At 49.9% G+C, this 23439-nt stretch overlaps 1 long non-coding RNA gene across 1 annotated transcript; it reads left to right on the top strand.

Annotated features, from left to right (window-relative positions):
- Window positions 1-9195: 9195 nt before the first annotated feature.
- LOC120222300 lies at window positions 9196-23395 on the top strand. Its single transcript, XR_005526012.1, has 3 exons — window positions 9196-9263; window positions 11242-11324; window positions 22760-23395. It is a non-coding gene; the product is annotated as an uncharacterized LOC120222300 (long non-coding RNA).
- Window positions 23396-23439: the final 44 nt, after the last annotated feature.

The following is a 23439-nucleotide window of genomic DNA, read 5'->3' as shown; positions in this document are numbered from 1 at the left end:
TTTACTCATCTGCACCCTCAGGATCATAATAGTATCTACCTGCTACAACCATAGGGTTGTGGAGTGGAGTAAATGAGTTAATATGCCTGAAGGGCTTAGACACTGTCTGGCACATGAGTAAGTGCTGGAAGTGTCTGCTTCTACTGCTTCTAGTTTTCTAGCAAAGAGAACAGCATGGGGGAAGGTCACAGAGTGGGAAAGGGCTTAGAATGTTGTAGGAAGAACAAGAAGGTCAGGAGTGGATGAGGGGAGTGTGGCAAAGGATGAAGTTAGGAAGGCAGGGATCTGGGTAGCTACCTCTCCATGGCCCGTCATTATCCAGGGTCAGCTTGGCCCCCTTACTGCTCAGAAGCCTACCATGACTCTCCACTACCTCTTTGTGAAATTTCCACCCCCTGGAGTGCTTTTTGAGGATCTCCATATTTTAGCCTCTTCTCTCTCCTCCAACCTGACTTGCCTGCCTCTCACTCCACCATCTGCTCTGCTCCCTTGGAGCCTCGTATCTCCTCCCAGAAGTGCTTGGTGTCTGCTCACCCAGGCTCTTCCTTTCCCCGGGGAGCCTGGAGCCCAGAGAGGGGTGTGACTAATCTAAGGCCACGCAGCAGAGTAGGGGCCAAGTCTGGAGCCCAGGTTTTGCTAATGGAACCACAGTTTATAGTTTCCTGGGTGGGTCATTTTAACAGATGGTGTGTGTGTCACAATGTGATCTGAGATGAGGAAAGGGCAAGAGGTAGGGAATGAGGAAGGTGGAATCCACTAATGGAAATTCTCTCCCAAAATATTGTGTCTGGGCCCCTTTCATGCTCAGCACACTGTTCCTCAGAAACGGAAGCCATTTGTGAGGCTAGGACACAGGGAGTAGACCGCACTGTCTGCCTTTGCTTGTGTCTATCTAGTCCTTCCCTGGGAGAGCCGGGCATCCCCATCTGCTCTCTGGCTGTTGTCCAGGCTCCCAGGTTATGCTAGGGAGCAATGGCAGAGCCCGCCACAGTGGCCTGAAGCAGAGTGCGACTTAGAAACGGGAGACCCCTCACGAAAAATGCCATTAACCACTTGAAAAATCCGTATTGGTCTATTGGGGCTGCCATAACAAAATACCACAGACTAGGGTCTTAAACAATAGAAATGAATCTTCTCACCGTTTGGGAGGCTGAAAGTCCAAGATCAAGGTGCCACGGGGTAGGGGCTCCTCTGTGGCACCTCTCCTGTGGTTTATAGATGGCCTCCCGCTTGCTGCCTCTCACGTGGTCTTTTCTCTGTGGGCACACGTCCCCTGTGTCTCTTGGTATGTTCAAATTTCCTCTTTTATAAGGATACCAATCAGATCAGATTAGGGACCACAGTGACAGCCTCATTTTAACACAATCACTTATTTATTTTTTCTAAAAAATTTTTTTAATGTTTATTTATTAAAAAAATTTTTTTTTCTGAGAGAGAGAGAGAGAGAGAGCGTGAGCAAGGGAGGGCCAGAGAGAGAGGGAGACACAGAATCCAAAGACAGACTCCAGGCTCTGAGCTAGCTATCAGCACAGAGCCTGATGTGGGGCTCGAACCCATGAATCGTGAGATCATGACCTGAGCCGAAGTTGGACACTCAACCAACTGAGGCACCCAGGTGCCCCGAATGTTTATTTTTTTATTTTTTTTTTTTTTACAAATAGTTTATTGTCAAATTAGTTTCTACTCGAATGTTTATTTTTGAGAGAGAGAGAGAGAGACAGAGCACGAGCTAGCACAAGAAGGGGAGGGGCAGCGAGAGAGGGAGACACAGAAATCTGAAGCTGGCTCCAGGCTCTGAGCTGTCAGCACAGAACCTAACGCAGGGCTCAAACCCACAAACTGTGAGATCATGACCTGAGCTGAAGTCAGACACTCAGCCGACTGAGCCGACCAGGTGCCCCAACACAATCACTTATTTAAAAGCCCTATCTTCAGAGTACCTGGCTGGCTCAGTCAGTAGAGCATGAGACTCTTGATCTCAGCGTCATAAGTTTGAGCCCCATGTGGGGCATGGAGCCTACTTTAAAAAAAAAAAAAAAAAAGCGCTATTTTTAAATAGAATGACTTTCTGAGGTGCCGGTGGGGGGGGGGTGTTTGGGATTCAGCATATAAGTTTGGGGGGACACAATTTAGCCCATAACGAAACTGAACACCAATCAATGCTTAACCCTGGGCAGGACTGAAAAGACTGAGGACTCCCAGGAGGGAGGCATCAAGACTCGGGCATTCTGGGAAAGTTTCCTGGAAGAGAGACACTTGAAGTTTTGGCCAAAGGACAGAAGTCATTAACAAGGGCCTGGAAACATGCATGATGTGTCCTGGGGAAGACAAGTTATTTCATTGTCTACGGGGGTCCTAGGGGCTGGTGGTTGTCCCAGGCAGTGAGAGCAAGGGGGAGTTAAGCTGTGAAAGGCCTGGGAGGCCAGGAAAAGGGCTTGGGTTTGATTCTGTGGAGCCACTGATGGTATTTTGAGCACAAGGGAGCTGGTGGCTGTGCTTTAGGCCAGAATCAGGAACGGACAGATTCATGGTTCTCAAATCTGAGCACGCTTCAGAGTCACCTGGAGGGCTGGTTCAACCAGATTGCTGGACTCAAGTCTTCAGAGTTCCTAATTTAGTGGGTCTGGGGTGGGGCTTGAGAATTTGCATTGCTGACAAGTTCTCAGGGGATCCTGCTGATGCTGTCTGTGTGTCATCATGTGAGAACCCCTGGGAGCTTTGCTAGAGGACCAGAGTGGCGGTGTGGAGTGGGCAGGGAGGGGTATGTTTCATCTCCCAAAGTTTCAGGGACACAAGCAGCGGAAAGTCACGCCCCCACCAACTGCCATACTTTACTGACAGGAAAACTGACCCCATGAAGCTGATGGCTTTAGTAGTGGGTATTTCTGGGCCCTGAGCCTAGAAACTTGGGTGCCTTGAACCTGGCATCTGGCACCTCATGCAGAAAGGCTCCTGGGGCACCTGCTACTGGGTATACCGAGCTAGGGAAAACAGATCTCAAAGAGCTGGGTTTCTCTGAATGTGCGATAGACAGCCAGACAGCCGGCGGGGAAGCTGGCTAGGGGAAGCTGGCTAGGGACACCAAGCCGACCTAGCAGGAGGCGGAGCTTTCCTGACCCTTTGCGGAGGGGGAGGGGGCGCCCCGCCCCGCCAGACTCCGCCCAGTCTAGCCCCACCCCGTGCACAGCCCCGCCTCCCCGCTGGGTAGTGTCCTCTCCCCGGTGCGGTGCGTCGAATGTGGCCGCCTGCCTGGCTCCGCTGATCTGGCTGAGTCAGGCTCCGGCTGCCAGCATAGTGACCCCGGGACAGCTGGGAATGGAGACTGGCGACAGACAGGAGGGAGAGGAAGGGGTGTGGCCAGGTTGGGGAAGAAGTGCTGGACCGACCAGTCCCATGGGGGCCTCATCTTGAAGAACCGTATGACCTAAAAGAACTTGCCGAATCTCTCTGGGCTGCATTCATTTGACGAAAACTTACAGTAGACTTGGCGTGCCAGGTGCTGGGATGTGGTGGTGAACAGGACCCACGTGGTTTACAAGTCCTGGTTAAGGGCGTGACCACGGAATCCCAGCTCTCCACCCTACTGACTGGGTGACCTTGGGCAAGATAATCAACTTCTCTGTACTTCATTATCCCCTCATCTATAATTTGGGAGTAATACCTACCTCCTAGGGCTATGAGGGTTAAATAGATGTACACTCGTAAAATCCTAGAAATAGTGCCTATTAAGCCCTATTATTAAGTGCATAAGAATCTTCATTATTAGCTAAAGCTATCTTCACACTCCTGGAGCTTGTATTCATTGACTTTAAAATTTCTGGGGCACCTGGGTGGCTCAGTTTCTGAATGTCTGCCTTCAGCTCAGGTCACGATCTCACGGTTCATGAGTTTGAGCCCCTCATGGGGCTTGTTGCTGTCATCCTGTCAGCGCAGAGCCCACTTCGGATCCTCTGTCCTCCTCTCTCTCAAAAAATAAATAAAACATTAACATTTCTAAAGGTGCCTTGGTGGCTCAGTGAGTTAAGCATCCGACTCTTGATTTTGGCTCAGGTCATGATCTCACAGTTAGTGACCCAGATAGGAACCAAATCGGACCCTGCCATGACTCTGCTGGAAAAAGTTTCACCTGTAAGATAGAAAAACCACCTTGACATCCAGACCCTTCACTTTCATCCTTACTGACTCTTCCTGTTCTGTCTTTGCCACCGAAAACCAAGTTCCTCTTAACATTTCTTTCTTTTTTTTTTTTAACTGTATATTTATTTTTGAAAGTGAGAGAGAGAGCAAGAGAGTGAGCAGGGGAGACATAGACAGAGAGGGAGACACAGAATCCAAAGCAGGCTCCAAGCTCTGAGCTGTCAGCACAGAGCCTGACATGGGACTTGAACTTGCAAAACCACAAGATCATGACCTGAGACGAAGTCAGACACTCAACTGACTGAGCCACCCAGGCGCCCCTCCTCTTACCATTTCTTAAACATTCCTGTTCATTATATGTGTTGGCCCCTCTGCCTGGGGTCCTGGGCATTCCTTCTCTCTCTCTCTCTCACTCATTCCAGGAAGAACACCATCTTTTGATTTCCTCCACGCTCCCGAGTACTGTCCCATTGGTGTGGGCGTGTGTCTGTGCATCCATCCTCCCCTGGACTACAAACTCCTGGCAGCAGGCCGTCCGCTGACTCATTTTCATCTGCTCCTAGTAAAGGAAAGGCATGCACTACACTACATAGCTGTAGTTGACTGTGTCTGGGGCACCGTGCGAGGGTATGGTGGGGCAGTCAGGCAGTGACTCCAACGCCACGCATTTCTTGGGGAATTACAGTCCATCAGCAGTAAAACCACCATGAAAGAATGCAGAAGTCATTAAATGGGGTCCCCGTTTTCAAGACATTCTCACCATGCCCGGTTCCCCCCCAACCCATCCCTGTCTCCTCTCTCTGAGGACACGGAGTTCCTCATGATGAGTGGATATTCCCCAGGGACTAAGCTATAGGACACACAGTGACTATGTCGTGGTTGTAGTTTTGTGGAAACCAAGTGGATGCCAAGCCTGGCCCCGAATAGCCTAGGTTCTAGGAGCAAAGAAGAGATGCTTCCAGAGCAAGGGCTCCCAGCCTATGTCCATCCTGTCAGATATATTTGCGAAGCCGAGTCTCTTCACAGAAAGAGGGGGCCCTCTTTAAGTCCCCATTTAAGTACACTTGGGGAGGAGAAGAGGGACACTTCTGTGTCTCTATGAACATTCTGAGTTTTGTGCTACATTCGCATCTGACCTATTTTTTTTCAAATGAAATCATACGTTGGATGGTAATCAGATGAGCCAGGTTCTAGTACTGCAAATACCAATTACCAGTCTGCTCACCTTGGTCTCTCTGAGCCTCGCTTTAATAACCACCCAGTTCTCGGCTCAAAGAGTAGGCACAAGGGAGACCTTTGTAAACTCAGTGGGGCTGGGCGCACTTAATTATTATTTACTCTTCACGCAGTTCATCCCAGCAGACAATAACCGAGCCCTTCTTTATGGCCACAGTGTATGGGTCTCTCCGTACAAGCGTGGGTGTGCCTGTCTGGGCCTGTGGGTGTGGGTTGTGTGCTTCCGGACATGTCAGGGGGGTGTGGGGCATGACTGTGACATTGACCATTACGGGGTCCCTGCCCCAATGAGCTCCTGAGGCAGCAGGACAGGTGACCAAGTGAATCACTTCCTCGAACACTCTTCACCTATGTCAAATCCCACTAGAGGGATGAAAAATGTGGGTGCACCGAGGTGGGGGCATACATTCAAACAGGGGACTTTACATTGGCTATTCCCCCTGCTTGGAACACTCTTCCCCAGGACCCTCAAGGCCCATCCCCTTGCCTCCTTCAACTTGAGCAAATGTTACCTTCTTAAGGAGGCCCACCTGGCCACCCCGTTTATTTTTTTATTTTATTTTATTTTATTTTTTTTAAATGTTTTATTTATTTCTAGGAGAGAGATAGAGAGAGAGACAGCGTAAGCAGGGGAGGGTCAGGGAGAGAGGGAGACACAGACTCCGAAATAGGCTCCAGGCTCTGAGCTGGCAGTCAGCACAGAGCCCGACGCGGGGCTCGAACCCACGAACCGCGAGATCATGACCTAAGCGAAAGTCAGACGCTTAACCGACTAAGCCACCCAGGCGCCCCCTGGCCACCCCGTTTAAATAGCAACTCCATCCAGCACTCCCCAAACTCATCCCTGTTTTACGTTTAGCCAAAGCCCTTACTTCCAATAGCAAAGTTACCTATAATAAAGCTAACTTAAAATACTGTATATTTTACTCATTTTAATTATCTGTTTCCCTCACTAGAATGAAAGCTCCATGAGGGGAGAGATAATATCTGCTTTGCTCACTGCTGTGTAGCACCCCATTCCCCCTGGGCCTAGAATAGTACGTGGTATAGAGTACGACAGTCCATACATATTTGGGAATACGGTGGTGACAGCGTGGTACTCAGGGGCTGATGGCAGAGGCCGTGGCCATGCCTGGGGACATAGCCGCAGGTCTGAGGCTGCAGCTGGGGAGTAAAGGAGCACCCTGTGATGTGGGGATCTCATGGAGATGTGGATGGTGGAGGTGGGAACATTCCAGCAGACTCGGGGACGAACACACGGCCTGGAGCGGGGCGCCTGGTGGTTCAGTCTGTTAAGCACCTGACTCTTGATTTCAGCTCAGGCTATGATCTCCCGGTTTGTGGGATCAGGCCCTGCGTTGGGCTCTGAGATGGCAGCTCAGAGCCAGCCGGGGATTCTCTTTTCCCTTCTCTCTTTCCCTCCCCCAGCTTGCTCTCTCCCTCTCTCAATAAAATAAACATTAAAAAAAAAAAAAGACATAGCCTGGAGAAAACCTGAGATATTGTGGGGACCATTCTCCAAATTCTAGCTCAGTGCCCATCCATTCCCTCTGCTACCATGAGAATCTGAAACTGTTAATATGGGGGAGGAGAGATTCAGAGGCCCTGCTGGTTTGTTGGAGGAGGTGATGGTGGACACATTTGCAAAGACCAAAAGCCACCAGCAGGTCCCTTGCCTACGAGACAGTACCTGTGGGGGAGGGGGAGTAGATAAGATGTGTTTAGGAGGGAGGAGGCAACAGAAGTCTCTGTGATGTCGGCGTCTGGATTATAGACTTGGTAAGCGCAGAGATGTTTCTGTGAGTCTCAAGAGCAGAGAGCAAGGCCCAGGTAGAGGGTGGCAGAAGAGGGGCAGAGTAGCCATTTCATTTTCGTGGCCCATTCATTTACTTTATCACACACTTAATGTGCCTGGACTCTGTGCTGGGGGCTGGGGGTGCCATGAGGAATCAGTACTGAACTTTGGCCCCCATGCAAGGGAGAGGGTACCCTGGGAGAGATGTGACACCTCCAAAGAGGCTGCGGTTACACCCAGCTGGGCAACCAGGGAGGGCTGCCTGGATAGGAGGCATCTGAGCTGGGCACTCAATGATGGTCAGGGGTTCGAAAGTCAGCTGATCCGTAAGCGAGGTCATCTGACTCAGGAGCTCCAAAGCAGGGGATTTTGATGTGTGCTATTTCATACAATTCACCAAACAGCCCTCAGCAGAGGTTGATCTTGGGACCAAATCCAGAGATGGTAAGTGCCCGCCCCTGGGTCACCAGCCTGAAAATAGCAGTTGGTTGGAACCCAGGGCTGTTGGACTCCTAGCCGAGTGCTCACCCTGTGGGTCCACAGCCTCCACTGGTTATTTGGAGTTCTTTTCACTGCTGCTTTCCAAGCGGCTATGGAGGAGTTGTCAGCTAATCTCCACCCCCCAGGATCTGGATCTGCTTCTGCCTGACCCTGGAGAGGATCCGGAACACAGACCAGTGACCCAGTCTCAGCTCCTCAGTTGCTGGCCAGGGGCAGGCGGTGGCCAGGATGGAAAAAGTTCGTCAGACTTTGAGTCCGAGGGCTTGTGGCTGGTTCCCACTATGTCATTGATGTCCTGGCTGTATGGCCTTCGAAGCACTTCACCGATCTGGGCCCTTCAAGTCTCCTTCGCTGCCAGATGGGGACACGGTTCACCCCGGTATTCCCCCCCTTCAGGGAGTCAAGGAACTGAGGACACAGTGGTCATGACCATCCCAGAGAATAGCTCCCTGTTACTATTTGGAGGGACTGGGGCTTGCCTGCGCCGCCAGAATGATTGAGAGAATGTTACCGGACTGCCTACCGCAAGCTGACTTCCTCTGAGCCCTCACCAAGCCCGGAGCTGAGTGCTTTCTGCACAGTAATTCACTGAGTGGCGCGTGGATTGGAAAACACTGGAAGGAGCACTATCGTCAATGGGTGTAGTCTGGGAAGATGATGGTGATGAAGCAGTCTGGCAAAGCATTGTGATTAGCAGACTCAGAAGTCTTTGAGAGCAACGGAGAGCTTTGGAGCCTGTGTGCCCCGGCCCCTTGGCACAGCTCTGGTCCTTCCCTTCCTTCATCTGAGTGACTGATGTTCTCAGTGTTCGGGCGGTCGGCTCCCTGCCCTCGGCCCCCCACCCCTGGATGAGGTATTTAGGCCCCAAGCCAGGCCAGCCCTGAGATTCCTCCTCCCGGGCAGCTCGGCTACAGACCCAGGAGGACAGCCAACAAGGGGCCAGGCGGCTTATCGCTCTGCGGAGCCGTTCAGCGGGCAGACTGTCTCACTGCTGCTGAGCCAGGCTGATAATGAGGACAGACCCTTGTGTTTACTGTGGCTGCGAGAGTGGGGCCTCCTGGGGGCGGCCCCGGCTCCTCTGGGAACAGCCTGTCTGTTTGCTGAGATACCATCGCATTCCTGCAGCCTTGGCCACCCCAGGATGGATGGGGGTGGGGTGGGGTGTGGAGATGGGAGAGGAGGAGGAAATATGACAGCTGCTGGCCCTCTGTCCCCCTGGGGCCCCGCTGGGGAGGCCGCCTCACTGGATCCTCCGGGGGTCAATAGTTGTCTGGCCCGATCGTTAAGCCCTTCCTATGGGTCATGAAGAGCCAGCACGGGTCCACTTTGGGCCCACTTTACTCTGTAGTTGACAAAGTATTTTCTCCACAATTATCTATTTTTGTTCTTCCAGATAACCTTCCATGTAGGCAGTCTGGGGTGATGAAGTGTCACATGAGAGAGATGCCCCAGCAAGGCCGGAGCAGAGGCCAAGGGCATGGCCGGACACTGGGATAGGAGCTGAGTGAGCCCCGGCTGACCAGACAAACCCACAATAACGCCAACACGAAGAATGCTTTCTGCGTGGTAGTAGTCACTGTCAAGAGCATTTTAGGTAGGTTAGACTGTTTAACCCTCACAGCGAATCGGGTGAGGTATGTGCTATTACTGAACCCGTCTTACAGTTGAGGACATTGAGGCAGACCCAGGCAGAAACCAGGAGTGCTGGATTGGAAGTCGAGAGTCTCCCAGTTAACCACTGGGCTACACATCCAGCTTGAAGCTGGCTAACGATACATAGGGTTCTCTCTGGCTTACAAAGGCAGTTGGCATTTACAGCTGCACAGGTGGCCTAGCAGAGGTGAGAACGGGCTTTGGAGTTAGGCGTGGATTCGACTCCCAGCACTGACACCAACGAACCCTGAGGCTGGCCCTCCCCTGAGCCTCTGTTTCCTTCACTGAGAAGTGGAAGTAACACCTGCCTTCACAGCGGGTGTGAGAAATGTTGGGCGAGAAGGTTCCAGCTCACGGCAGATTTTCATTAAATACTTTTATTACATTGACAGCTGAGTTGGGGGAGGTGGTGTGCTCCAAACTGAGACTTGAGAAGAATCTCTCTGAAAAGATAGGCCCAGTCTTCCTTGGCTAGGGAGGCACAGAGCAGGAGTGACATCAAGCTGAAGGGATCTGGTGGCTTCAGAGCACACAGCATGATCAAGTGATTGGGACTCTGGCTTCAGAGCTTGGGAGATTCGAGTTCAAGTTCCATTGTCCATCCAGCACGTGCTCTCTGGGTCTCCTTGGGGAATCGCTTAACTTCTTGGAGTCTGTAAAATAAGAACACTAAGAGTACCTTCCTCATAGGGACGTGGAGAATGGGTGGAGTCATTCAGGGAAAGGAGCACTGGGCACCCTGGCCGGCACATAGTAAGTGCTCAACAAAATGCTGCCATCAGTGTGGGTGGGGGTGGGGTCGTAGACAGAGGAATGGCCCCAGCAAAGGTGTCCATGTGCTAGAACCTGGAACCTGAGAATATGTTAGATTACATGGGAAGGGGGATTGTAGATGCTGGTGGGCTTGAGGTTGCTTATCTGCTGACCTTGAGCTGGGGAGATTATCCTGGCTTGTCAATGTGGACCCACTATAATCACCAGGGTCCTTACGAGTGGAAGAAGGAAGGAGAGAGAGAATTAGTGTCAGAGGGATAGGAGGAGAAAGACTCCCCCAGCCATTCTTGGTGCTGAAGATGGTCAAGGGGACGTGAGCCAAGCCTCTAGAATCTGGAAAAGTGCCCTCGAGCCCTGGAAAGGTATGCAGCCCTGCCAATGCTCTGATTTCAGCCCCGTGACACCTGTTTTGGACTTCAGACTTCCAGAACTGTAAGGCAATAAAATTTGAGTTGTTTCAAGCCACTATGTTTGCAATCATCTGTTATAGCAGTGAAAGGAAACAAATATAAACTGTGAGTTGATCCTTAAAGACCGGCAGGATGAAAACAGGCAGAGGTGAGCCTCAGACACACAAGAAGAAACTGTACCCCATGGCCTGTAGGCTAGAAAGCCCAAAACACTTTTGAGGACCGATGGGAAGTCTGTTTGGTTCTTTGCAAAAATGGCCACAATTCTCCATCCTTGCCCACAGCCTCTCTGCAGTGTAACTAGGCAGCTCTCCTCATCAAGAGATGGGGTCTGCTTCCCCCACACCTTGAATCTGCAATTGGTTCTATGGCTCGCTTTGGCTCACCATAGACGAGTTCCGAGCCTGGGCTTCAAGAGGTTTTACGCACTTCTGCATGTACTCTTGCGGTCTTTGAAACCCTGCCCCCAGTGTATGACCAAGTTCAGGGGTGACAGGCAGCCTCTAAAATGGCTCCCAATAATCCCCACCTCCTGAGATGAATGCTCTGTGTAATCTGCTCCTATTGAGTGTTGGCTGGACCTGGTGCCTCGCTTCTAAGAAATAGAATGCCACAAAAGCATGAGTTGGCACTTCTGAGATCAGCTCATGCAAAGACAGGCTGACTTCCATGTTGCTTTCCCTTTCTTGATCTCTTGCTGGCTTGCTTTGAGGGACTCTGGCTTCTGTGCTGCAGGTATCTATGGAAGACCCCACATGGCAAGGAAATGATGCTTCTGGCCAAGGGCTAGCAAGGACCTGAGACCTGCCAAAATCCAAGTGAGTAAGCTTAAAAGCAGACCCACCACCATTGGAGCCTTGAGATGATTGAAGCCCCAGTTGATATCTTGACTGTAGCCCTGTGAGAGTCTTCGAGCCAAAGACACCCACCTAGGGGCACTAGGCTTCCTGACCCCCAGAGACCGTGAGAAAATGGCAGTTTGTGGTTTTTAGCTGTGTAACTTGTTATGCAGCTATAGATAACTAATACAGCACCGGACGAGTCTGCCATGTTGTGAGTGACATGTGGCCCATTCACTTCCTTTCACCCAGCTAGACAACCACTAGACATGAGAGGGAGGCCTTCTCAGACCAGCTAACCCTTAGTCAACCTGTCAGCTGCTTGCAGAAGTGGGATTGGGCCAAGCCAGGATCAGCTGTGCCTGGCTCAGAGCAGCAGAAGCTCTGCCTGAACTTGGACTCGGTAGCAATAATGTACATTCTTGTTTTAAGCTACAAAGCCTTGGGATGATTTTGTACTCAGCAGTGGCTGACTGATAGAGCCTGTGTAGTCAGGGGGCTGTGCGTGCAGTGGGAAATGGGGTAGGGAAGCTGGGCAGGGGCCTCATGTGGAGGGTTTTGTTGCCAGGTTAAAGCATCTGGAGTTTAATTTGCAGGCAGTTGGAACAGGTTTTGAGCAGTAGGAGAAGATCATGATCAGAGCTGTGTTGAAGACATTTCTTGTGGCAGTGGCATGAATCGGAGGCAGGGGGATCATTTAGGGGGCTGCTGTCATGAAGCAGATGGGCAGTGACAGAGACTTGAAACTGGGAAAAGGTGAGGAATGGGAGAGAACAGTAGAGATGGAATCAATGAAAACCATTCTGGATTGGGTGGGGGCAGGGCATTGGGAGAATGGAAATTGGCACCTGGTTTTGTTCCTGGGAGCCTGAATGGTTGGTGCTGCTGTCAACAAAGACGGGAAGGTCGGCATGGTGGATAGGGAGATGGGATGGATAGTTTGGCTTGGACTGAGAGTCTAGTGCTAAAGAGGCCTGGGAAGAGGCTCAGGAGACAGTGACTGAAGACTGCTGGGGTGCCTGGGTGGCTCAGTCAGTTAAGTGTCCAACTTTGTCCCAGGTCATGATGTCACGGTTCGTGGGTTCGAGCCCCGCGTCGGGCTCTGTGCCGACAGCTAGCTCAGAGCCTGGAGCCTGCTTCAGATTCTGTGTCTCCCTCTCTCTCTGACCCTCCCCTGCTCATGCTGTCTCTCTCTCTCTCAGAAATAAATAAAACATTAAAAAAAAAATTAAAGACTGCAAAGGGAGCTTTATCCCCTGCCTAGTGTACTGTCCGGTCTCAGATTGCCCAAATTCAGGGTTTGGGAATAGCACAGGGTGGTGAGTTAGCCTGGGCTACCAAAGGTGAGTTAGCCTGGGGCTACCAAGGGGCTCCCAACAACAGCTATTATCACCCCCTAGGACTGAGAAGTCCCTGAGGACAGGAGAGAATGTGGTATGGAGGAGCGCTGCCTTTCAGGGGCTGTGGTCTTTGGTAGAAGATGCAGGTGACCCATGGTAGCCCAGCAAGGAGAACACTGGGGAGTAAGTACTCCGACCACGCCTTCTTCCTGCCCAGGAGCACTTTCTGGTGACCCTCATTGGCTGAGTCCACCCTGAAGGCAGAGGGTAAGGTGGCCCATTGATGGAGCCCTTGCACAGCAGCCTTGCAGGACGCAGAGGGGCCAGGGTAGAAGAGGGTGCGTGGAAGATACCTGGCCACCTCACAGATGAAATTTCTGCAGCTTAAGTCAATTGGTGATCCCATTCTGGCAAAGGAGATTTGAGGGGATGTCTGCTTGGAGTGTCTGGGAAAAGGTTCTTGACGGTTAGGAAGGGGCCGGCAGGAGAGCTGTTCTTCATTGTGTCTGATGTGATGGCCAGAACTGTGACAGCCATGTTGCCACTGTGGGGGAAGCTGGCCGAAGTCAGAACCAACCCCACTGAGGACGGAGAAGCAAAGAGATGGAAAGATGGGTCCTTGATGACCTTGATGACCTGCTCTGAGACCCTGCTCTACCTTTGAGCTTCTTTTTTTTCCCCCCCGGGATAACAAATGTTCTTATTATTAGAGCCATCTTGAGCTGGATTTCCCATTACTTGCAGCTCTAAGTTTTATAATAGGTAGAGCTGCCACCCACCATCTCCAGGCCTAAGTGCGACCCTCACGCCTCCCACAGCCTGCAGGCCAAGCTGCCTGCGGGGGCTGCACTGACTGCAGCAGACTCAATGCAGAATCACAAATGCTTTTCTGGTCTGTGACAAAAGAAAGAGTCAGAAGTGGACACAGGCTCTTCCCTGCAAATGCTGCGCTGTTGCTACAGATGACTTGTGCTGTAGCACTGACCACAGCAGACAGGCCTCCACGGAGGCGGGTGATATAGGGTGGTTGGGGCATAAGTCTTGTAGGCTGTTGTGACCCGCTTCAAGTCTACCTCTGCTGCTTTCTAACTGTGTGACCTTGGACAAGTTAGTTAATGCCTCGGGGCCTTGGTTTTCTCCCCAGAGGCGGTGAGGGTTGCATCAGAAGGAAAAGACAAAGAGCTCTGACAGGAATCCCAGACCTGAGAAGTTGCCCTCAAAAGACTTTCTCCCCTCTGTTTTCCTATTTCTTTCTGTGGCTGGGTTGGATGCAAGGGAGGTTGGGAAGGGTCCAGAGGGATATGGGCAAGAGAAACCACTGAGACAAAGGAAGGAGATGAGCTTCCAGAGAGCAGCAACTTGACTTAGCACACAAAAGGGCCCCTGTGTGTTTGATGTATGAATGTACGATTGAGTGAAAGAATCAATGGGAAAAAAAAAAAAGAATAAGAGGTTAGAAAGATGGGGAATTTCAACCACAGAGAGAAAGGCTGATGGAGGGCTTTGTCAAATTCCAATGAGCAATACCCAGGGTGCATTTGGCAGATCAGTCAGGAGAGGCTAGGTAACGCAGTGGTAACAAAAATCTCCAATCCCAGTGGCTTTATAACAATTATGTTTGTTTATTGTTGAGGTACTACATGCCTCAAAGTTATTCAAAGTCACTCAGAGATTTAGCTGAGGGAAGCTCCATGCTGACTTGCTTCTATAATGACAATAGGAAATGGTAAACTCCACACGGGCTCTCAAATCACCTGCCCAGAAGTGTTTCACATCACACCTACTCATATTTCATTGGCCAAAGCCAATCACATGGCCATACTTGAGTCACAGAAGCTCGATCCTACATTCCCAGAAAAGAGGACTGACAGTTCGTCAGCAATCCTAACCCCCACCATCCAGGGTATCAGTCAGAGGGGCACTTGGGCTGAATGAAGCACAAACATGGCTTGTTTGGCCTGTTTGGTACTTTAATTTTTTTTATAAACCTTTTAAAAATAATTTAGTTAGAAATTTTTTCGTGTTTGTTTATTTTTATTTTTGAGAGAGAGACAGAGTGTGAGCAGGGGAGGGGCAGAGAGAGAGGGGAAGACACAGAATCCCAAGCCGGCTCCAAGCTCTGAGCTGTCAGCACAGAGCCCGATGTGAGGCTTGAACCCACGAACTGTGAGATCGTGACCTGAGCCGAAGTCGGATGCTTAACCGACTAGCCACCCAGGTATCCCTACACTTTAATATTTTTAATAGGGTTTCCAACTGTATAAACCTGGCTAACTGTGAAAATTTGGACTCTGGTAATAGTCCAGTTGTGTTAATTAGGATTAAGTTGGACAGATTATAACAGAAAAACACAAAATAACAGAAGCTTAAATAAGATAGCTATCTCTTACAGGAAAGAAGACTGGAGAGAAATAGACAGCCCAGGACTGGGGCTGTGGATTCAAGAATCATCAGGGTCTTAGGCTCCTTTTTCTGTCTGTTCTGTTATCCTCCGCATATAGTTCCCATTTGCAAAGACTGCTTCATGGTCCATGATGGGATGTAGGGCTCCAGCCAGCACACTCGTACTCCAGGCCAGAGAAGAAAAGGTTGAGGGCAAGGGTGCCTCCCAGTTGAGTTGACTTTCGACCACCTTCCCAGAATTCCTGCACAAAGTTTCTACTCACATCTTATTGGCCAGGAATAGTCATATGATCATATCAAGCGCAAGGGAGGTTAGAGATAGTCATGTGACTATGCTCAGGCCAAGCTAGTTTCTTTCCCCAGGATAAAATTTGCCCAGCTGAGAATAAATCCTTAGTCTGCTATTCAAGAGGAAGAGGGAGAACCGAGGTTGCCAGAGGTACCTAATAGTCTCCGTCAGGGGTTTGCAGTCCTGATTGTCTGAAGCGGAATAACAGATGCTTCACTTACACTGGGCCTGAGCTTACCAATTTGCCACAGGCTCCACCACTCCCTAGTGCCTCCTCTCCCCACCACTCAATGTTAGTTACGATTTATCGTTGGGTTTATGCCGGCTTTGGCTTTCTTCGTGGAATTAATAGGAAAGAGAAATATTTCCCATGTCTCTGTTAAAAATCAAAAGAGTAATAGGCATACCAACAGAGACATGTGTTTCCAGAAAGATGAGCATAGAAGCATATTTGGGGCAGAGAAAAATATTCCTAGCTGTGTATCTTGCAAACAAGGTATATTGAAAAAAAAAATGCAATTGAACACACTGTTAAGAAACAGCCGAGTTGCTTTTACTCACCGCTCGGGCCTGGCAGGCATCTTACTGGTTGCGCAGCTCCCTGGGAAGACAGTGGGCCTCAGATCTTCCTGGTTCTACTGGCTCACCCCTCTCCCTGGGAGGAGAACAGCCCCATTTTGTCCAACCCCTCTCACCCCTCATTTGGAATGATGTCGCCCTTCTTTGTATTCAGGGCTTATTTTGAGCAAGTTCAAAACCGTCTTGCAAAGTTCAAGATCATTATGGCAGGCAAAAATGCAGTGAAATAGCACACCACTGTCAGTTAATTACTAAAAATCCTTTAATAGCTGACATTATTATAAATTATATACCCATTATGACAGGGACAATTGGGCTCTCTGTTTTTCTTGCCCTGCATTGGAACCCCAAACAATGCCGTCTTGTTGGGGAGAATGACCTGGGTGCACTTGGAGGCAAGTTGGGAGTTTACACGGATTACCTATGCTGACCACAGCAGCCTGTTGGCCTCTGAGGACACCCTGTCCCTGGATGGGGGTGAGGCAGCTGCCTGACAAGGCCTCGGGACCAGCCCTGTCTCCATTCCCACCTGTCTGCCCCACTGCTGTGGTTACAGGGTCTCTTCCCATGGGCTTCCCAACTCCCTCTGCCCTGTTCCCTGCTCTTTCCATGTCTACTCCTAGCTTAAACAGCCCCTCCTCCAGGCAGCTTCCTCTGATTCTCCTTCCAAAGCTCAAGACACATGGTAGGTTGGGTTTCTTTTGCTTTTATGTTTGAGTCAGGCGCACAATAAGAGTCAATCTCGATGATTATTTTACAAATGTGTGTGCTATGTAGCCCCCTCCCAAATCAAGATGTAGAAGTAACTCAAAAATGTTCATGTGCATGGAAATTCCCCTCGGAGCATGTAAAAAATGCAGCTTCTAACCTCCCCCCGAGATGCTGATTCAGTGGCCGGGGACGCTGGTTACTTGCACCAGGTCTTCGGGTGGGAGGGGGCCCACAGCCGACCCTTAGAGAAACCCACCCAGTGCTTGCTGGTGAAGTCCCTATTTCTTAGTTATTTCCCCGTTAGCCGGGAGGCGTGCTCTGGCCCTTTCATGTCAGTGTGTCTGTCCAGTAAGGTTCTGGGCCAGGAGTGGCATCCACGGGGTGAATCCAGGATGGGTGCAGTTTGAAGCTACACGATTTGGGGAGGCTGTCCTTTTACTTTTAAGTGTTTATTATTATTACTATTTTTTTAATGTTCATTTATTTTTGAGAGAGAGAAAGAGAGACAGAGCAGGAGCAGGGGAGGGGCAGAGAGAGAGGGAGACACAGAATCTGAAGCAGGCTCCAGGCTCTGAGCTGTCAGCACAGAGCCTGACATGAGGCTTGAACTCACAGACCAAAAGGTCATGACCTGACCCAAAGCTGGATGCTTAACTGACTGAGCCACCCAGGCACCCCAAGTGTTTATTATTTTTGAGAGAGAGAAAGTGCATGTGTGCACACACTTGCAAGCAGGGGAGGGGCAGAGAGAGGGGGAAACAGATCTGCGATGACAGCAGAGAGCCTGACATGGGGTTTGAACTCATGAACTGTGAGATCATGACCTGAGCTGAAGTCGCATGCTTAGCTGACTGAGCCACCCAGGAACCCTGGAGAGGTTATCTTTAGGAAAAGTGTAGGGCCTTGGGAGGGTCCCCTACAAGGGATGTGTATACTATGAATCTACCTCTGGGATCCACTAAGGGTCCGTGGTCTTAGATGTGGTCAGGGTGAGATGTCATCTACTGGGCAAATCAGAGCAGTACCCCTCCCCCACTCCTTCCATCCACAGGAAGATCTGTATGATGCTCAGCCCTGCCCCCTGTTAGAGTCGCCTGGGGGAGCTTGAAACAAAAACCAAGCCCTGGCCCCACATCAGATATTTTGATTTAATTGGTCGGGGGTGGGACCCCGGGGTCTAGCAGTTTTTAAAGCTCACAGTGATTCTAATGTGTCTTCCATGCTGAGAGCCCCTGAGCGCAAGGCCTGACTTTGCATTCGGAACTGTTTTCACCTGCTCCAGATGCCTACAAAGAGATCAGGTGACTATACCTCCTGCCACCCTCTTCCTGTTGGCTCTCCCTCCAAAAGGGCCAGGCCTCCTGGCTGTGGTCAGTGTCCTCCATGCCCACCTCCAGAGGTCTCCCTCTGCTGGGGATAAATCAACCAATCATATTAGGCGACTATCAAGCACCTCATTCTCAGGGCAGCACTGTATGTTAGCAGGGAGGAACCGAACTCAGGAAGACAGAGAGAATCCCAAGCAGGCTCTGCTCTATCAGCACAGAGCCCCACTTGGGGCTCGATCTCATGAACTGTGAGATGATGACCTGAGCCTAAATCAAGACTTGGGCACAAGGGAGCCTGGGTGGCTCAGATGGCAAAGCGTCTGACTCTTGGTTTCAGCTCAGGTCATGATCTCACAGTTCGTGAGTCCCAGCTCCGTGTCAGGCTCTGCAACTGGCAACATGGAGCCTGCTTGGGATTCTCTCTGTCTCCATCTCTCTGTCTCTCCCCCTCCCCAACTCTGTCTCTATCACAATAAATAAATAAACTTAAAAAATTAAAAAAAAAGAGTTGGACACTTAACTGATTGAGTCCCCAGGTGCCCCAGTCATTTAATATCTTGATCTTTTCACACTAAAGGCCGCCTCGCTCTTTTTCTTAAAAATTTTTTTTTAACGTTTACTTACTTTTGAGAGGGAGAGAGGGACAGAGCATGAGCAAGAGAGGGGCAGAGAGAGAAGGAGACACAGAATCTGAAGCAGGCTCCAGGCTCTGAGCTATTAGCACAGAGCCCAACACGGGGATCGAACTCACGACTGTGAGATCATGACCCAAGCCAAAGTCTGATGCTTAACCAAGGCTCCCCATGCCTCAGTCTTTTTCAACCACAGGATGATATTCCATCATTTATTTAATGAGACCCTCTATTGATAAAGTTAAGATTGTTTACAATTTCTTTAGTATAAAGTGACTTTATAGAGCATAACCCATAACCCATAACTATATGTGTACATCCTTTCACTCGTGTGCAAGCACATCTGGATGGTGTCTGTATAAAGTGGAATCGTACTGTCAACAGGCATCGTACTGCTACAGGGAGGGGAAGAGGGACAGCTTCTAAGGGGGAGACCAATTTGGCCTTATCAATCAAAAATGAAATCCCTAGGGGCACCTGGGTGGCTCAGTCCATTAAGCATCTGACTTCAGCTCAGGTCATGATCTCACGGTTCATGAATTTGAACCCTGTGTCAGGCTCTGTGCTGACAGCTCAGAGCCTGGAGCCTGCTTCAGATTCCGTGTCTCCCTCTCTCTCTGCCCCTCCTCTGCTCACACTCTGTCTTTCTCTCTCTCTCTCTCTCTCTTTCTCTGTCAAAAATAAAATAAACATTAAAAGATATTTTTAAAAATGAAATCCCCACTCTTCAATTCCTAGCACCTCCTGGTTCTAGGCTAAGGGTAGAAAGATGCACTCAGGCTGAGCTCTTAAGGGGCTCTCAGATGGGGACAAATCCTTTCCAGCCCTGAGAAAGGAGGGATATAAGAATGTCAGGACAGTGCATGGAAAATGGCCTTGGACCTGTCACTGGGGCGAGAGAGAAAACGTTTGTTCAGAGGAAGAGAAGGAAGGGCATTCCAAGCAGAACGGTCAGCATGCGTGAAGACTGGATGTCAGAGAGCGGGACACAGGGGAGCTTTGGGGCATTCCGAGGGGCAGGCCTTCTCCTGTTCAGGGCCCATGTGGTCGTAGGGACAGGAGGTAGGACCTTTCCCTGGGGGGGTTGGGAAGCTACTTTTTTTTTTTTTTAATATTTTTATTTATTTCTAGGAGAGAGAGAGAGACAGCGTGAGCAGGGGAGGGTCAGAGAGGGAGTCACAGACTGAAACAGGCTCCAGGCTCTGAGCTGGCAGTCAGCACAGAGCCCGACGCGGGGCTCGAACCCACGAACTGCGAGATCATGACCTACGCGAAAGTTGGACGCTTAACCGACTAAGCCACCCAGGCGCCCCATCAAGGGAAGCTACTTTTGAACTCACTGGCCATGGGGACCCATTGAAGTTTCTCAGTGTGGGAGCCTCAGGGTCAGAGAGAAATGCTAGAAGGTTCTTTCTGGCCACCATGGTATAGAAGAATGACTGAATACAGACATTTATTCAAATTAATTCCCAGTCCCTGAGGGAGGGCTCCTTGTATAACGGCCTTTGGCTTCTAGATAGAGCCTAGCAGAAACCTGATGTTGAAGTATAAAGGAGCCATATGCCTGGACATTGTCTCTTCAGAGAGGGTCTCTGTATTCCCCTGAAGGCTGAGGGAGTGAGCCTCCCAGGAGGCCCAGGGGTCTGTCTGGGGCGGTGGTCTCATGCCGCTCACGCTGCCGTTCTTTGCAAGTGTCCCTTCTCTGTCAGAAGCTCATGAGAACCTTGTATACACCATCTGGGTTAGTTTTATTTACTTATTTTTAAAGTTTATTTAAGAGAGAGAAAGTGCAAGTAGGGCAGGAGCAGAGAGAGAGAGAGAGAGAACCAGAGAACCCCAGGCAGTCTCCACATGCTCAGTGCAGAGCTCAATGCAGGTCTTGAACCCAAGAACCATGAGGTCATGACCTGAGCTTAAGTCAGACCCAACCAACTGAGCCTCTCAGGTGCCCCTGGCTTAGCTTTCATATTAAACATGGAATATATTGTGATATAAAAATAAATTTCTCCACCATCCTTGAGTCAAATGAACTCTCCAGAAAAATTCTTTGACTTCAAGAGCCCTCCCCGTCTGTTCCTCCCTCCCCTGCCCAGTTGCCCAGCCTGAGAAGGATGAGAGTTACCTACGGGGTGCAGGTAACCCAGATGCACTGCGGCAAATCCACAGTCCTTGCCCTGACCTGTGTGCAACTGCCTCCGGTCCCCTTAACAACCTTGTCTTGCAGCACTGCACTCATTGAAGCCTTCATTCATTCATTCATTCATTCATTCATCCATTCATCTTGTATTTCTGAAAGCTGGCAAGGCTCTGCCCTCCCCTGTGGCATCCACACAGAGCAGAATAAGGATAGCAGCTTTAAATGCTTTGCATAATAATCTCAGTCTGTATTCACAGTGACCCCAGTGAGGTAGGTACTATTATTACTAAGCCCATTTTCTGGAGGGAAGCTGACATTTAGCGAGGTTAGGCAAAGTGATCAAGGCCACTCTGTTAAGGAGCAGAATCAGAATTAGAACTCAAGTGGTCTGACCCCAGGGCCTGGCTTCCTACTTCCTGCACTACATCCTCAGCACACTTGGGGAGAGACGCCCTAAGCACTGGGAAAAGGGGCAAGGAGCCCTGTGTGTCAGAAAAATGTCCATTTGGCATGCCTGTGTGGCTCAGTTGGTTAAGCGTCTGACTTCCGCTCAGGTCATGATTTCGTGGTTTGCGAGTTCGAGCCCCAAGTCGGGCTCAGAGCCTGGAGCCTGCTTCGGATTCTGTGTCTCCCTCTCTCTGCCCCTCCCCTGCTCATGCTCTGTCTCTCTCTCAAAAATAAATATTAAAAAAAATAAGAAAAAAGAAAAATGTCCACTTGCTTCCTGGCTCTCTGCAATTGGCCTTGTGATCTTAGGCAAGTAACCCTCCTTACCTGGTACCTCAGGCACCCCCATCCTGCCCCCTTCTGCTCTGCACTTATGAAAGACTGCTTAGAGGGTGGAAACTAGGTACAGCCCAAGGGGTGTGATCGGAAACACTGGTAAGGGAAGTTTCTTTTGGTCCCTTCCATAGCCAACCTTCCGTCTCCAGGCTGCTTGTCACGGTGAGGCACCGAGTCCTACTGTGGGGAGGAACCTGAATCATCCCACTCCCACCTTGGGCAGGTAGGTCCAGAGATAAGGAAACTGAGGCTCCCAGAGGTTAGTTTTGACAATCCTGTTTACCCAGGCTTAACGTGGCAAAGACTGACTCCGCACTCATTTCACTAATAGCCGCTATTTACTGAGCACGTATTAGGTGCCAGATATGGTACTAAGCATTTTATTTTTATTTTTTATTAAAAAATTTTTAATGTTTATTTTTGTGAGAGAGAGAGAGAGTGTGAGCAGGAGAGGGGCAGAGAGAGAGGGGGACAAAGAATCCGAAGCAGGCTCCAGGCTCCAAGATGTCAGCATAGAGCCCGATGTGGGGCTCGAACTCACAAACCACGAGATCATGACCTGGGTGGAAGTCGGACACTTGACTGACTGAGCCACCCAGGAGCCTCTGTGCTAAGCATTTAATCTTCAAACTATCTCCCAATATTATTATTAGAAGTTAAGTCTCGGGCTCCCCATCTGGAATCTATAACCTACAAGTAAGAGTAACACCTGGTTTAGGGATTATCCTAGGAGGTAAAGGAAGCTGCCCCAGGCCACACAGCTCAGGGGTAGTGGAACAGCACTTGAACCCAGGTCTGTTGGATTTAAAAAGTAACGGGTAAGAACCACTCTCTGTACTGCGCAAGCAGAGGTTGCCTGGAGTGCCAAGAGTGAAAGCAGCATTCACTTCCTAGGGGCTGTGGTAATGGGTCCCCTAATTATAGACAGGGCCAGGAAGAAAAAAAGTCATTCTTTCTGGGAGAAAGTAATAAGAAAACAATCAAATTAAACTAACCCAAAAGCCTGAAAGTAGGTGAAATTAGCAACTGGTTAAATTAGTGTTTCCGCAGTGCATGTGTCCGGGTGGTCCCGGGGCTAACTTTATTTGGTGATGTGTAAAACTATTTTATGTATTTGCTTTAAACTGATAAATATGACTAGCACATTTGTGACTCTGTGGATATTGTTGCTTATGACAAGGCTAAATAAGACTTAACTGATTTTTTTTTTAGGCTCTACACCCCATGTGGGCTTGAAAATCACAACCTTGAGCTTAAGAGTCGCTTGCTCCACCGACTGAGCCAGCCAGGTGCCCCAAGAGTGAATTGATTTTAAAAATTAAGCAAGTAACTGTCAATAACATGTGTACACTGTTCAGATGTTTTTTGCACACTCCCAGATATGTAACAGCAAATCATGCTCTTTCTGTCTTCAAATATGTCCGGGACTCAACCGCCTGTCCCCAAGCTAGCAGGGTCATGCCTGGGCCACTGCAACCTTCTCCCTCCCCTCCAGACCTTTGCTCCCAGCTCTGTCCCCTGCAGTTTATTATCCACATGGCCGCTAGAGGGAGCCAGTTAAAACAAGGCAGAACTTAACCCTCCTCTTCTCAGAACCTCCAGGGGTGCTCAGCTCACTCAGAGGACAAGCCAAAGACCCCACAATGGCCTGTGTGACCCTTCAGTCTGTCCCCCAGCATTTCTCACATAGTATCACCTCTTGGATGGTCCTGATACGTGCCAGACATGTTCCTACCTCCGGAACCTGGTACTTGCTCTTCTCAATGCCCAGAACATACTTTCGCCACTATAAGTGCTTTCCTTACCACCATTAAGACTTTGTTCCAGGTGCCTGGGTGGCTCAGTCTGTTAAGGGTCTGATTTTGGCTCCGGTCATGATTTCATGGCTCATG

The sequence above is a fragment of the Hyaena hyaena genome, unplaced genomic scaffold (assembly GCF_003009895.1).
Source record: "Hyaena hyaena isolate Hyena2069 unplaced genomic scaffold, ASM300989v1 scaffold_15, whole genome shotgun sequence".
Taxonomy (NCBI): Eukaryota; Metazoa; Chordata; class Mammalia; order Carnivora; family Hyaenidae; genus Hyaena; species Hyaena hyaena.
This window is presented reverse-complemented; position numbering and strand designations above follow the sequence as displayed.